Consider the following 17,621-nt stretch of genomic DNA (forward strand, 5'->3'; position numbering starts at 1 on the left):
TGGAATATATCAACCGCATGAGGTCTTCTAAAATTGTATTTCTTCTCAGCAGTTTATCAAAAAATGTAACAGAACTTAAGGAAATTTTCAATTTTTGCTGGCAAAATGGGATGATAAATGTTTTGGCTACTTTCCAAGACTTCTCGACCGCATTAACCTACTACAGTTTTTCAAATTTTGGAATTTTTAACATAGAAGAAATCACATGGAAACCTGAACAATTAACTTCGAAATTCTTTCCTAATCGAATGAGAAACTTGAATGGAATAGTTTTACCAGTTTTGTTAGGAAGTATTGAACCTTCGTTTATCTATTTCAAAAATGGAAAAGATAGAAGTGCGATTGGAGGTCCTTTTGGTCATTTTTTCGAAACTCTAGCTAAAAAGCACAATGCTAAATTAAATATATCCAATCAAAAACCTTTACACGAAGATGTGCGCAAATTGGTGTTGAAAAAAACTGTAGAAATAGCAGCTTTGGGATCAAATCTCCAGTCTCCAATGGACTCATTTTCGTATCCGTACATTTCATTTCAATTAGGTCTAATGTTACCAGTTGAGCCAAGCATTCCAGTTTTCAAAGTTTTTACTAGGGTGATCGATTTTAAAGTTGTTCCTCTATTAATTGCGGTCTTGGTAGTTTTTTCAGCATTGCTCGAGACAGCTGATTTCATATCAGGAAGAAAAATTATTCTGCTCAATTTCTTCCTTAATATGAATTCTTTGCGTGGAATGTTTGGACAGTCTATAATTGAAAGACCATCAGCAAGTTTAAGCGCAAAAACTACATATTTGCTGATATTTTTACTTTGCATCATGATATTTACATCGTACAATGCCTTCATTCAGTCTCTCATAACAGAACCTCCAAGGGAAATGTTTATTAAGTCATTTGAAGACATCTTAAAATCAAAATTAAAAATATTAATTCGAAAAAATAGTGTGGATTGGACTTTTTCGCTGAGACCAGATTTAAGAGAAAACTATTACGATGCTTTCCTTGTGGAAAACGATGACATTAAGTTTAGAAATTATGTCGATTCACTTAACACAAATTTTGCTTACCCGTTGTTTTACTTAAAGTGGAAAATCCTTGAACAATTGCAAAATTTTATTGGAAAACGATTATTTCGTTGGTCTAAGGAATTGACTTTGATCAATGAGTTACCTTGGGCATTTCCAATTTATGAAAATTCGATATACAAAGAAATCTTAAATACTCATATTATGGACACACATTCATCAGGATTGTTAAACTTTTGGGAGAAAAGATCATTCTATGAGCTTATTGAAAATGGAAGCATTAAATTAAAAAAATTTGAAACTAAGTCAAGATTACGTTCGATGAAAGTTGAAGATTTCAAATGGATTTGGATTGGAATGGGTGTGGCTTTGATGGTTGATAGTTGTGTTTTACTTGCTGAGATTCTGGTGTTCAAATGGAAACATTGTTGAAGAAACAGAATCTTATTTGCCGGAATTTACTTATATAAATATTGTCAGTAATTTAATCTTGTAACACACATTTTCTCACTTTGTTCAATAAAATTTTACTATTGTTTAATTGCTCCAAGGAAATTCATTATTTTACAAAACAACCAAGACAATACAGAATTATTTTTAAAACTGTGTTTTAATGGCGTGTGTAAGTCAATAAGTTCTTCTTCAGCCTCAGCTGTCGAAACTTAAATCAACTTTTTCGTCGAGATGGGAAACAAATTTGGACATTCTCTGTGATATCTCAATAATTCCTAAATCGTGAATATCGCAGAAAGTATCACTTCATTCGAATAAAATTACTGAACCGCTAAAAGTTTCGGAAAGTAGAAAGATCTATTATTTGTACACATGGCGATATCTTATCCAATATGCATGAGCTAGAAAGGTTCCAAACAAATTCTTTTCATTAAAACTTAAAAAAAAACTTCTTGGTCCCCTTTCCCCACATCTTTTGCTTCGGTCCAAAATAAGAGGAATTCTTAGAAGTAATATGGACTTCTGAATGAGCTCTTTGCAGCTTTATCGAAATTTCTTGCATTCAGTAAGAATCAGAAGTATAGTTAAGAAATCCAAATATATCAAAGTGTATTTCAGTTGAAAGAATGCCTACTGTGGTTCCATCATAAATGTTTCGACTTTACTTGTAAGCAAAATAACTCTGTCCTCCTGTGTAATATTATCTATTTTATTGAAATTTTCCTACCTTAGCTAAAAAGCAGTTCAGTTTGACAGCCTAAATAAATATCCTTTTGGTAGAACTTTATACAGAAAGCTCTTCAAATAAATGCTATATATAAAAACTGTATTAGTCTTTGCAGTTTTTCGAAATATAAAATGAAATTGGAGGAAACGTATGCAGAAAACGATTCTGTTAATGAAATATGAACAATCTTCAATAAATGCGGTACATATTTAAAATGTCCTTGGTTCATAATTTAAACCACTTAGGAAAATATATCGGTTGTATAATACAATATTTTAAATATGGAAGCATATTTCATCTATTGTACAAAAAATGAAATTGTTCTGCCATGTTCTGTCTCTAAGAGCTTCAATATTCAAATACACACAAAACTGGTTTCGTATTTGTATTCTCTTCATTTCTTCAATTCGAATTCTATAGTTGAATTTTTTCCCAACCCCATAAATACTACCTTTCCCACTATCGAAAAATCTCTTTGAGTTCCTATAATAATGCACATACCCATTAAAAATAATTCGTATTCTAGCACTACTGAATTAATTGTTTTATGTAGTAAATTTGATTTCAGTTTGTAAAATCAGCTCCAACATGATGTACATAGCTTTTGGTGTGATGGCTCTTGCCAATACAGATTCAATAAATCAGTCTCCTGACTTCACTACAAAGTTTTCGACATTCATTCAAGGTGTTTATGAGGAAAAGAAATTTGAGAACATTCTTGTACTGAATAATTCAAGTAATAGTTCGCCAAAAAAGTAAAGTTTTTACATTTGTCTGGAAATGGAAGGCTCTATGTATAAGCGTTACTGTGGTTTTTACTTTCTCGGTTCTCCTTCGGGCAGCTGGATCACTATCGGAGTCCACTGTTCTAGACTGTTTAATAAATGATAGTTTTCGGGGACTTCTTGGACAATCCTTCCTGGAAATACCGAATGCCTCATACACTACAAAAATCATCTACTCGCTGATTTTTCTCTTCGGCATAATGTTCGTAACTTCTTACAATGCATTTTTGCAGACCTTCATGACCAGTCCGCCGACAGAAAAGAAAATTGAATACTTCGATGATCTCTTGGCATCAGGAGTGAAAATAATCGGACTACGATTTGAGTTGGAATTGCTTTTCAAGTACGAACCTATCTACAAGGAGAAATATTCGAGTATGTTTCTTATGGAAAATGACTACAATACTTTTGTAAATTTCCGGGACACTCTCAATACCAGCTTTGCCTTTGCCGTAAACAGTGTCAAATTCATGAACTATCAGAGTCAGCAGAATCTATTTAGCCGTCCGTTGTTTCGAATGCCTAGGCCAATGTGTTTCATGAATGACAGTGGTTTCGTTTTTCCCATGAACGAGAAAATTCAATCTACAAGGAAAGCTTGAATTTTTTGCTATTGGAAATACACTCTTCGGGATTGTTGGAGTTTTGGAAACAGAGGACTTTCTATGAGTTGAGAGAAATCGGAAAAATCAATATGAAAGATTTGACTACGAATCTGGAGTTCGTTGCCCTGAAGTTGGTAGATTTTAAATGGATTTGGTTTTTTTTGGGTGGAGCTTATTTGGTGGTGTTTTTGTGCTTTCTCAGTGAGGTTTTAATTTCTAGGTCGAATTTTAAGAAGAAGTGAAGAATTCTTGAAACTTCATCTGATATGAATGATTTCAAAAGTTTATTTTTAAGAACGGTGTAAATATTGATCTTAATTTGCAATTTTAATTTTTTTATGACACTTTTAATAAAATATGATTTCACTATAAAATGAAATTTAAATTTGCTTTGCCACATATTCGCAGCAAGAAACTTAAAGTTTCAGATAACTCTTGACCTTTACATCATTGTTTCACTACTCTTTGCTACCGTTATAGGATTGAAGGAAAACATTGCTTCGTGTGAACTTATCAAATGTTTGACCCAAAGATTTGTAACTAAAAGGTCAAGATTGTGCAATCAGGTTGTGCCATTACATGAAGCAAGTGGAAAGCTGATAAAGAGGGCGCAAATAATGCAGCTCTAATATCTTACCCACCCTCAGTGTCCTTTGAACTAGAATGTGTTATTAAAATTAGACAGCTACAGTAATAAAACTGATGAAGGGTTGATTGAAAAATAAAAGGAAATACGTTGGCAGTTAAAGGTCACATGATGGTAAGCAATAAAAATATAAAATATCTCAATGATAATTGAAGATAATACGAGCCAATTTGGATTTAATTCGGTAATTATTTTATATCAAAATCAACACTTATTTAAACGTACAGGGTGTTTTTCTGTGAATATAACTGTTATTCATTTTAGAAATGAAGGAAAAAGAATGCAAAAGCTGTTGCTTCTGATGTGGTTCAAATCATGTGTATTAATTATGTGTCAAAAATGTTTGATTGAAACTTAATTACTAAAAATAAGTTGTGGTAGTTTTTCCTTTCAAACCACAATTCAATAAGAAATATTAAGAACTAGAATGCATTTGATAGCTTATGTAAAACTATAAAAATAAATATTCAAAAAGTAGGATCCGAATGAGTTTTAAAGGTATCGGCTAAATTTTCGGGCAAAAACTTTCATTCAAGTTATCACAACCTATGATAACACAATACACACACTTTATCCTTGAGGTGAAATCATGAACTAATTTCTTTAATAAGTTGATGAGGTAACTATCAATTATTATAGTTGGTATTTGATAAACTATTTTTGAATAGATTCTATCTATTTTTCAAAATGTTTGCTTTGATGATTCAGTCTCTCAAGAGAGTTACATTGGAGTGTTCCGTAAATAATTCAAATACATTTCGTTGTCGAAAACAGTTTTGTTCGGAATCACATTACAAACAATGGTTATTTTAAGTCTGATAAAAGATATCCTCCAGAAAAGTATTTTCGAAAAATATTGATTCTAAATTCTTCAAAGAAATTTCATCAGCCGCTTAACGTTTCAAAAATTTCATGAAAACTTTGCCAATATCCCTTTCGATTAAGATTTGGTAAAATAATATTTTTCCACAACAGTGATCGCATGCGTAACTTACAGGAAATAACTCTACCGATTTCATTTGAAGGAATTGAGACTGGAATGATTGTGTCACGAAAACGTAGCGAGTACAATCTTTACGGACAGTATGGACATTATTTCGAAGCTTTGGCAAAAAAGCACAACGCTACCTAATAATCCGTTAAACCTCACGAGTTATTTCATTTTGTGATGAATGGAACTGTGGAAATATTATCAGCGCCGATATATCGGGAGTGTTAACTTGGATCTTTCTTCACGAATTTTCAATGGACTAACTTTTCGAACTTGTGATACTTTCAGTCCTGCTATTATCAGCTAGCCTTAGACTCATCTAAACTTTGATATTTATGTTTGGATTATTACTGGCAATATCATACAATTAATTTCTTCAAACATACTTCACAATTCTATGACTGAGTGAAAAAAACCTTAAATCCATCGAAGATATTGGTGAATCGAAATTGAAAACGGTTATGCTTAAAATCGAAATGGAAGCATTGAATAATCAAACGCTACATGTCTCATTTATTTACTGAAATAGATTATCGGAAATTTATTTCACTTCGAAATTCCTTCAATACAACATTCGGCTACACAGCAACAACTAATAATTGGCAAGTTTATAAAAGTCAGCAAAAGTTATTTAGCCAACCGTTATTCCGATTTACTAGCAACGACGAAAAAAGTTAGTCTGAAAAATTGAATGTAGTTGCCCAATTTATGAGAATTCTATCTATAAGGAAATTATGAATTTCTTGATTTTGAATATTCATTCAGCTGGATTATTGGAGTATTGGAAAAATAATGCATTTTATGATTTAGTTAAAATTGGTAAACTCAAATTAGTTAATATGAGACACAAACGAACGAAGAATTGAATAAAGGTAGAACAGTTTAAATTGATTTGGTTTGCTTCGGAAGCAGCGATTTTTATTGATATAGTGATTTTTTTTGGTGAAGTGGGTGTTTTTAAGTTAAAAAACAGACAGATATAAATAAAGGCTATCTTCTTCGTTAGAAGATTTATAAAACTATGTAAAATGTCTTCCTTTCACTTAGAAGAATTTTATGCGGTAAAAGTTGATCCATAAATTGTTTCTATTATTTTTGTGGAAGAAATCAAGAGAAAACCCGAACTGCCAAACTTTAATAACTCAAATAACAAAAAGGCAATATAATTGTATGACCACCTTCAAATAGTTTAAAGTTTTTAAAAACAAAAATAATTAAAGAAAATAGTCAACCACTATTTTAAAAAGAAGCGAGTAATTCAATACTTTCACAATTATAACCAAAGATTATTAAAATTCTGCTGTTAATTACTTACAGATATATATTCTTTAAATTTAATCAGAAGCACCAAATTGTTTTAGGTCAAAATATTTAATATTATAGGCAAATTGAATTTCACGAAAAATTAACATACGAACAACAGTGGTTCTTATCAAAAGTTTAAATGAAACTGGATTTTATCTTAGAGACAGACCGACTTTTTAGTCATTATTCATTGATTCAGAATTCATTGACTTATTGATAGCAAGTAAGATTACTATAAGGTAAAGTAAAGTACAACTTCTGTACGTACGTATGTATATACAATTCAGAGCAATTGACATTAGTTCTACGAGTACGAGTTACGATTATACCCCCTTTCAGACTGTTTATATTTTGTAAGACTTATTCATTGCCCATCTATTAGCTTACAAAGATAAAAGTTAAACAAAAACAAAATTACACCTTTACCAATATTCAAGGCATGAATCGATATCGTATTTAAGTTATCTAAATAGGACTCGCCAGCCTGACATTCACACTAAGGTCATCCAGCAATGATGGTGGTACAGACACACGTATTTATATTGCAACACACGACTGGCGGGCAGTAAGGTGGCTATGACGATGAAACTTTAGGAACTTCAAAAGACAGTGTGGCCAATCAAATATTTGAAGGATCAAAATCAAAACGTTAAGATTTTTTGTATTATTTGCACACACAACCCCCTATGGTGAGTATTACTATCCTTAAGAAGCTTAGAGTTTTAACCAATGAGAGCTGAAGAAAATTGGAAAGTATTTAAGATGTGATTCCACTTTGCATTAGTCTAAAAGCTGTGATATCAAAATGACAGGGAAAACACTAATGTTTTACTATTCAACATTCTCGAAGTGTGGTTAAAAAAAGAATCACTATACTTGATAATACGTCCGAGATTGACCTAAGGCTGAACTCATGGGCATTTTATGAAGTTCTTGTTTTATCGGCAAACAACGTTATACAAAGAAAAATTGCGGTAGTGTTCGAAAGATGGAAATATTTAAAAGATTTAACTTGATTAAGGGGCACCTGCCCAAATATGCGAGTACTAAATATGTTTTAGCCACGGCTGATTTAAAACAGCTAAACTTCCAACTTCTGTTAAGAAATCTTATTTTCTAATCAATTATATTAATGCGGCACCACTGTCCTAAATTTTAGACACCTTTTTATTCATGATAGCCTTAGTAAAGGAATTTTGTAGTTTTATTGTTGTCACTACATGCGCAAAACAATACATGTCATGGTTATGAGAGCGGGAGGAGAAGATAGTTAGTGAAAAACTACAAAAGGTTGCTTAAGTTGGCCCCGGTGTGTGTCTTTGTGATTCCAACAATAAGAATTATCTGCACTTTGGCATCATAACTTCGAAACAGAAATTTGTATTACAATAAAATGGAATCATAATTTTTTTGGTTTACTCGCGCAGGTTACATAGGTTTCCAATAACTATGTATAGATAGTTACATATCGTATTAAGGTATCGATAGATGACCTTAAAGGTATTTTTATAATTCTTGTCCCATATATTCATGGCGCTTGTTTGCATTGTGAAGATTAAATAAATTGAATACAGCAGGATTTTTAGTTTTAAAAATATGTTTAAAAACTTAAGAGGAGGTTTGAAGTAAGGTTTTCCTTACAATTTTTAAAGAAACTATGTTTTTTTGCAAGTTTCCAAACTTTAATTGTTACACTAAAAAGTTAAACATTCATATAAAAATGGGGATCGCAAGAGAATAGAAACAAAAGTTAAGAATAGTAACAAATTATAGGAACGTGTCAATTTTTGTAAAGATAGATTTTAATATTGCTTTAATAATATTGAAATGATGCTATGATGTGTCCCTGAGGTATGAGATGACATATCCACATCCCAAAAAAAAAACTTATCGCACTGTTCATCCCCTATCTTAGCTCGTCCTAACGATTCTCGTAATGTTAGTAACAACTCATAACAAAAATATGAAATACCGGGAAACTTACTTATCGAAACAAATGGTTCGTGCATTCGATTACTTCGTTCAAATACACAAACCATGTATTTTGATATAATAATTTGACAGTATTTCATGGTTTTATTACAATAAAAATGTATGTTTTTCTTCAAATCATGAATATTGAAGTCATGCATATTCAATAAAAATACAATTTGAATAGCAGCCAAAAGCAAGGGTTCAAAAACCCTGTTTAGGTGCCCCTAAAACAAGTTTAAGTCTTTTGGATAGAATATAAAACAGGGATATAAAAATGAAATACTATCTTTCCATTACAACTAAATAAGATCACATAAAACAAATGTTTTAACACTAAAATTTTATAGAAATTAAAGTAAATAGTTATTTTTTATTCAACATCCTTTTAACATTATTTAAGAATGCATTAACCTTATATTTATTTAACATTTCTACGAGTATTTCCTTGTCTAATCCAACCACACACTAAAACAAAACATTGAATTCCACTTTACTTATAAGTCACATAAATAAAAACAAAATTAACAACATTAATTCAAACTCGTGCGCAATAAAAATCCAATTTCAATTCATATAAATTTAGGTACGACAGTTTAATAGAAAATAAAAACTCCATACAAAGATTCAAAATAAAATCACTTACCTTAGCCAACACAACTTCAAATTCTGAAAATAAATAAAAACAAAAATGAAAAACAAATAAATAAAAATAAAATTGAAACAAAAAAAATATATATAAAAATAATAATATAATCATTAATTTGCAATCAAAAAACAATTTCAAAGTAATTTCTGCTATGAAAAATATAGTTTTACACTGCAGTAATAAACGGATTGAATGGCGGAGTGGCGTTGGTGCGGTGCGACGACCGACCAGTCGACGACGGGAAGGCTGCAAGAGCCGTGCAGCCCAAATAAACACAAGAGCTTGAAGCTCGAGTTGGAAAACAACTCATACAAATAGACACCAAATCTGAACAAATTAATTGCCTAACTCGGATCAGATCACAGCGACTCCACCCAGACCTGAGATTGACTGAGATCTCAAGATCTTTTCGTCGGATTGTCGATGATCAAAAACAACAATTTTGTGTGTCTGGATCTAGGTACTCATTTAATTTTGTATTATTGGTTGCAATTGCAGACATCATTACGCAATTAAAAACCCAAACCCAAAACCGAACCGTAAAAAGGTTTTCTTTTCTTTTACCATCCGTTCCGAATGTTCCTCCATCCACAAGCTTCCCTTTTTTATGATACTCCCTCCATCTCCAGATCTGTGATGGCTAAGAGGTTGTTGTAACTCCTAGTTCGTTCATTTGTTCGTATCCCCAGTCCACTGACATCGCGTCGGTCGTCGTGTCGGTCGTAGTATAGATGCATTTAAAACCATTTCTGAACCAAAGCCTTACGTTAACTTGTTTGGAGCTCGTTAAAATGATCTTTATTTGGGGTTTTTTGCCATCCGTATGTGTCCAAGCATGCGCGTGTACATTGGAGGAAAATGCGTGACAACCAACAAGTTGGACGCGTTACACATCGAGGCTCATTGAGACTGCTGCTGGCTGCTGCTGCTGTTGATGATGATGATGATGGCAAAATAATCGCCGAATCGACACATCAAAGCATGCAGCATGCCCACATGGGGGCATCCATTGGAAGCTACCACCTTCCTTAAAGTGGGTTTTGTGTTTTGTAGGTTTTTAAATTAAAACCAAACTACATTTAGAAGAAGGGAGTTTCATATGTGCCCGTCCTACCGAATTCGGCAATTGTCAGCCTTAAAGAGTTGAAGCCAGTTTTTGGTAAACCAAATTAAGTTGGAAACAAATTTGTTTGGAGACTTTAGAGACAGACATTTTAGAGGAAGGTCGAAGTGGTACCGAAACTTAAGGCAGAGTCTCAAAAGCCGAAGGCCAATTGCACCATAGTCAGTCGGATGATCGGTCATGTACCAACGAAAAACAATGCGAATATGATGAAGGAGTTGACTTTAACGAGATGGAATTTTTTCGGTAAAAATAACTTTAATTTTGGAGCCAGCTTTGACGGCGCTTTTTTCTTTTTTTTTTTGATTGATTGACTGAAGAAGGAAGGTCCTCATTACAAGAATCACCTTTGTTAAAGCCTGGGGAATAACAGCCTCTGAAAATTGATAATAATTTAAAAAATCCAATTTAGTTGGTTTGTAAATTCTGAATCAAAAATAAAAATGTTCATCAAAATAACTGGTTTGTTGATTAACGAAAGTATTCTGCTGTAAATTCAGCTTTTTCGTAGGAACGACGATGAAGGATGATTTAAGAAAAAGAATAAAAATGAACTGTCACATTGTAATGTCTCTTTTAGCAATATGGCTTTAAACTGTAGGTCCCCTCCATCCCTGACAACAGTACTCACACTCAGGAATGGTTAAGAGTTGTTAGTCACTAGGCCCTAGTTCTCAACGGACTGTTGCGCCACCCAATTTATTTTTTTATGAATAGAATTCTTGTTAATAAAGATTCTATTAAAAGTAAAATGTTTGCACTAAAATAACTTATATTAAATTGTTTCTATTTCTCATTAAAACTATCAGTTGAATGGTATCAGTAAATGTTCAACAAATATATTTCAATACTAAGAACAGATTAAAAGAAGAAATAACAAGAATATAGTTCTTAATTTGGGCGCCATTTAGACAAAATTTGGAATAAATTATGTCATTTTGTATTTGCTTAGATTATTAATTTTTTCCAAATCGTTTGTATTGAACTTAACTTTCCTTTTGAAAACTAGGGCCAATTGTTACTCGTATATGGACCAACATTGCTACTGTTATGATTTACAATTTTGGAGCTATATTAATATGTTGAATATGAAACTATCCTTGCAGAACTAATATGTTATCTATAAGGGTTATAATACCCTTATAATGATTTAACGAGCAATTAGGAAAGGTTTAGAAAGAAGATATGACTAAAGGAAGAATCTCTGTTCTTAACAGTGTGTCCATAATTGGGCTCAAAGATAAACTGACGAGCATTCCTAGAGTTACAAGTATTTGGGTTGAATTGTTTAAGGGGAGAAATGGCTATACTATAAGAGCAATGTTTATAAAACGACCAACAAACAATGAGGCCATGCTGCGGTGCTCAAGAGTGGTAAATGTCTTAGTACGATAACGATCGCCTATCATTTTTTTAATTCTCTGTTGATTATGTTCTACTCGAGTTTTGGATAAATAGAAGCTTTGTAAATTATAGACATATCAGAAGGCCTAAAAAACTTCTCCCATCGTCGGGGAAATCCTAAGCCCTTAGTAGCATTTTTGGCTATGTCGAATATGTGATCACTCCACAGCAAGTGGTTTGTGATGCATATGCTTATAAATGAAAGCTGCTCAGTCTCCCCGATGTAAGTCCCACCCATGGATAATGACATTGTGAGAGAGCTTATACGATAGAGGACAGCATTTAGTTTTCGAAGCATTCAATTATACACAGTTTTTGACTCCCCATTGGAAATATTCTGTAAAGATTTGAATTCAATGAGATCATCGTATGCTGTCGTTAGAAATCCATATCCAAAGGACAAGGATGTGAATCAGCAAAACATTTAAACGGGTTAGAAGTTTTAGACAAAAGATAGTTTATAAAAATAATTAAGACTTTCGGAGATTTTGTGAATATCAGACTGCAATTATCTTACTTTCTCCATGATGATAAGTAAAGACTTGTTTGACAGTTCGGTGAGACAAACCATGACATCATCAGTTGAACTTTTTTTACAAAAGCTATGCTGCCGGTCATTAAGAAGCTTTTGTTCCTCAATATATTTTTCAAGCTAGAGCAAAAAGTAGGACAGATGGAAAAGCTTACGTCAAAATTTAAACGTTAAATTGAAAAGTATTCCAGTTTTCGCCGATATCATAGTGTTACTTACATTTGTTTGGCCCAAAAATGTATAATACCTTTTGGACATAATTTCTGATTATGTTATAATTTCTTTCCTCAAAATTTATACTTTACAGGTGTTTCTAGCTTGCTTAAAAGTATTCCGGTTTTCTAGTGATGTCTGCTTTCAAAATCTCAAATACTTACATCTTTGATCCTAATAACCTAAAGAAGAATCAAAACAAAAGTTTTCTTTGGTTTGATAAATCTATCCTATTTATCCGAATCCTCAAAATCAACTTTCACCGAATTGTTCGTGCTTGGCACACTATAGGAATTAGAGTAGGTTCTATTTTGCTGCTTCAGTGAATTGTGTTTGTACAAATTTGTATTTATCAACTGTAATACAATAATTTTGTTCGAACGTTGGGCGCCATTTCTTCAGATTGAAATTTAAAGATCAAGCTCCGGTTGAAGCCTCATAACACAACAATTAGAACCACATCAAAATATACAAAAAATGTACGGAGTTGATTTTCTTTAATTTCATCCGATGAGAAATTTTAGTGAAAACAATACCGTATTCCAATAATTGTGACCTTATATCATGTCGTTTTCTTTGCACCACCGCCGATCGTTGTGAGCAAAGTAAAATTTTACTAATTTTTCCTTTAAAGCTGCTGTGATTTATGGTGCTCTCTGTAGGCCAGGCTACAGCTGGTTTTAGCCAAATTAATGATGTGGGTACAATGTGACAACAATTTAACAAAAGCCAACCGAACACATATCGTTAACCTCCTACTAAGTGTTGTAATTTTTCTTCCTTGAATTTTTTGAACTCCTCGTGTATACACATTTTATAGTGCTGAGGAGGATTGTTTATCGCTCCCGTGCCCCCTTTTGTTGCAAATTAATAATATTTCTGTTAACAGAGTGCAATATAACTTTTCTACTTCGGGCTTCGGTTTCCTTGGCTTTTCTCTGGCATCTGGTTAAGATGTCCATCGTTTCGTCGCGTCGTCGTCGAGTCGAGTCGCGTCGCGTCGGTTGCATTGCATCGTCCGTCGTCGTTTGTGCATAGTCTTCGTTTTCATATACAATATACATATAACATCAGTAAAATGGAATCCCGCAAAAGACCAAAAGAAAGATTATCTTAGAGACGCTTACAACAGAAATATCTTGTTATTCCTTTGGAACCATTGTATCTCTGGCGAATACGCCTCGCCAGTCCCAGTGTTGGTAAGTTTATTTAGTTTTTTCCTCTTATTTTATTTTCTTGTTAAAAAAGGAAATAAGGCAGTGGAGAATAATTTATAGTCTAGTCTCACCCTTAGACAATTTATCTACTCACTTAAGTCCGTCCGCTTTCATACAAAAACTAATACAAGCAACAAGGATGATGCATACTTTATCTGCATGGAACTTGCTTTCGAGGAAAAGAAGGAATATTTTCTTTGGGGTTCTTTAACTTTTGTTGCTTTTTTTCTATGTGGCATCCATAGAAATAAAGATGCAGATTTGTTGATAAATCTTAATTCGGAAAAATAAAAACCGCATTGGCGGAAAGCCATCAGTACCTTACCTACCTACCTATAACCTAAGTATCCAAACTTCTATTGCATCTACATATACAAAACAAGCTAAAGCCAAAGCTAACAGTGGATAACTGTTTAAGTTCAATGATTTATTGAATATTTAATCAGTGACACTGGGGGGAAAGTAATCATTTAATAAGGCATGTAGTTGTGGCTGTCAACGCGACTTGCGCCTTGCGCTTTGCTTTAGTCGTGCGCATGCTTAGAGGTCTTTTGTATTTGAAATGAAATCTTAATTAAATTTGTTGAAAGAAAAAACTGAAAAAGTGTACAAAATAGCAGAAAGCTAAAGATACCTATATAAGATTAATTTGTTGTGGATTCACGTGCCGGAAATTAATTTGTTGGATCTGCAATTGAATGTGGAAGAGAATGATGATTGGAACAGTATGGTTCTTTAACAGTACTTAATGGTGCTTTTTAAAAAATCGATTGAAGACATTGAAGTTAATAGCTTCCAATAAAATAAATGTAAGCAAAGAGTCAAACGTTGGTTGATGAAAATTTAAATAGTACTTAAAAATATCGGAAGTCTAAGTTCAAAAAATATCATCAAAATTAGGTATTGCAAAAAAACATAAATCCTAACTACAGAATTCGCGGAATGAGCTAAAGTGACAGTTACAAGAAAGAAAATTTTAAGAATGTCACCAACATTCCCTGCATTACCAACATTTTGTTCAACTCTAAATCTTAAAAATAAATTAGGTGACGTAACAGCTCGTAGAGAACCATGGCCCAGTGACTTACAAATTTCAACCACTCCTGAGTAATGTCAGGTATGAAGGGAACCTACAGTTTTCATGCTGAGTCCCAACGACTTATTTGAGAAAGCACTTTTTGTGACAGGAATTTCTCAATTTCTTCCAAAAGGTAGTACTAATGAAAAAATTGTATGTGGCAAAGGCAAGGATTAAATCCAAGACAGTATTATGTTTTAAAGATGAAGACACGGGTAAAATAAATATTTTTTAAGACCTTCCATGCATTCAAATTGAATTTAAATTTTCAACACGCTTTACAATTGGCATTTCTTCGTGAAGGAAAGACTGCAAGTTCAGAAATTATAGGGTAGTATTAGCAATTGAAAAATGCCAATATGGCTTCTGCTAGAATAGAATGAGTTGGTACAAGAAATTGTAAGGTATGGAATGAGTCCTGGTGAAATTGTCTTGTGTAAAAGACTACTGGACTGTGCAATTACAGCCGTAAATCGCGAGCACACTTTTTGCAATTGAACGCTTACGGGAATGAATTCCACTTAAACTCCTTTGGAGTAGAAAACAATGGTGACCAGAGAATGTGTTCGCAAGTTCTATTCTGGGCTAATTATAGGGAGAACCAACACTTAAACGCCTATAGAGCTATATTCTACAGATCATTTGTTAACACCTCAACAGTGTCTTTACCGTTAAAGGTGTTTTTAAAAAAGAACACAAAACAATTTATGCGACATGATAATATTTTTCTAAGAGTCAAATGTAACCATGACCAAGCTGTAATGGTTTGATTGAAAGTCTCAACCGAAAGTGTCGCATCCCACTAATTTTGAGAAAAAAATGTGAAAACAGATGTTAAGTTATAGCGAATGTGTAAGAGCGTTTGGTAAAGTGCCCTTTTCAATATAGAAAGATGGATTCTTCTTTAGGACTCTTTTAAGAATTAGAGCAGCTTAAGATTTGTTCTCAAGAAGTCCACATTTGAATCCTCAAGATTTCTTAGTAAAGAGCTTACCTAAGCAGTGTCGAAAATAACAATACAAAACTAAACAGTGGCCACAATGTTAAAGGCTGTCATTTAGAGTGAAACTATTTTTATAATTAAACTTGTATTATGTGTTAAGTAGTTTTTTTTATGAAAAATGAGAACAACATATCAACATATGCTATTTATGTTGGGTCCGATTTCAAAACATAATCATTCCTTCACATACAAAACTTCTCGGGTGTGGGTAAACTTCATAGTTCCTTATCCTTTCAATGGGTCTCTATATATATACAGATATGATATATTTTTGTAATTTCACAGAATAAAATACGAAAATAAAAATTTTGAGGCTTTTGTACGAGTATGTATTTAAATTCTTTCTAAAAAACGCTTTGATTCAAGGTTTTAAATTCGACCAATAAAACATTTAGAGTAAAATTTTGAAATCCATTTCCAAACTAAATTTCTTATTAAGAGGGTTATTCTTTAAAAGTCTCCAAAAAAATCAGTAATTCAATACAAAACTATTATATTTAAATTATATACAAAATTTGTAATGAATTTCGGAAATTCCAGTCCTACCAAAAAAGTTCCACACACTTCTTAAATTTAGTTTCTGAATGAAATACTGATAGAAATTTACATAAGCCTTACGTTTATATTTTTGAGTTTGTTATAAACTAGTTTATTGTCAAAGCTTAATAGATTTAAAAGCTCAATAATATGGACTTTAAACTGAAATCTTATATACCTCAGGAGAAGCAAAGATATGAAAGCTTTATGGAAAATTTGGAAAAAAATACTAAAATAACGAAAATGGTTTTTCTCATGAAACATGATTCACAATTGTTATTACTTGACATCAACCAATCAAGGCTCAACCTTTATTCGCTGAGTTTTTTTTTAAGACAACTACACGACGCGTGTTTTCATCACAGGGCGTGTACTAACTGGAATTGAATTACCCTTAAGCTAAAAAATAATCCAATTTATGGTCATTTATCTCCCCCGAGAGATACATTACAAAAGTATCTAATTAAAAAGACCGAAGAATTATTGGATATAGCTTGCGGGTGAAGTACATAGGTAGGCTTTTGTGGAAAATTAAATTACAACAAAAAAAAAAAACAAAAATTGTGTCCCACGTCATATGACGGTAGCGGCAATGACCACAGGGAATCATTTTGAACATGTTCTTTTTTTGTTGTCATCTATAGCCATCGAGAGCAGTGTGGAAAAACGTGATTATCAAAAGTTTTGATTAAGATCTGACTGATGCGGATCGTGATTTTTGATACAAAGTTAGACTTGATTAATCTGTTTCGAGATGGGGGAACTGACAAAAATCGAAGGACCCCACCACCACCTCCACCGTACGCCACCGCCGCATTACAGCCTATTGAGAGTTTGTCTCTGTGGGTTTCTATGTTCGATCACAAAACTATCGCGTTACAAAAATGTCAAACGCTTTTGTACAAAACGCTCCAGGGAATTATCAGAAAAATCATACAAATATACTCATTTATACTTACTACGAGCGACTGACGACGCGACGTTAGCTGTAATAGGCTTATAGTTTGGAGAGCCTCTGATGAAACGGGAGTGGCTGTTAAAGCATGTTTGCTTATATAAGGTTGTAAAGCGTGTTATACCTATAATCTCGTAAATGTCTTTTAGCCCAGGGATTATTGTAAAAATGTATTATTTACTCTTTCAATTAGCTGTAGGATGTCGTTCAATGATTTGTAATTCAAAAAAACTTCAATACAACAAACTACAATAAGGCCGCTGGTTATTTGAGTGACAGTTTTGTTGAGAATCAAAAAGAACAAAAAACCTAGTTTTACATAGTTAATTGGATTAAAAGATATAAATTTAACTGCTTGAATTTAATTGAAGAGAAAGAAAGGAAGCTATCATATATTTCTATACA

At 32.8% G+C, this 17,621-nt stretch overlaps 1 protein-coding gene across 2 annotated transcripts in view; it reads right to left on the reverse strand.

Annotated features, from left to right (window-relative positions):
• Positions 1-17,621, reverse strand: part of LOC129953952 (probable basic-leucine zipper transcription factor D) — a 401,434-nt gene that overhangs the window by 222,491 nt on the left and 161,322 nt on the right. For both annotated transcript variants that reach the window (XM_056067515.1, XM_056067514.1), the window contains exon 3: positions 9,152-9,174. The gene's annotated coding sequence lies outside the window, so the exon portion shown is untranslated. The remainder of the gene's footprint in view (positions 1-9,151; positions 9,175-17,621) is intronic.

The sequence above is a fragment of the Eupeodes corollae genome, chromosome 1 (genome assembly GCF_945859685.1).
Source record: "Eupeodes corollae chromosome 1, idEupCoro1.1, whole genome shotgun sequence".
Classification (NCBI taxonomy): domain Eukaryota; kingdom Metazoa; phylum Arthropoda; class Insecta; order Diptera; family Syrphidae; genus Eupeodes; species Eupeodes corollae.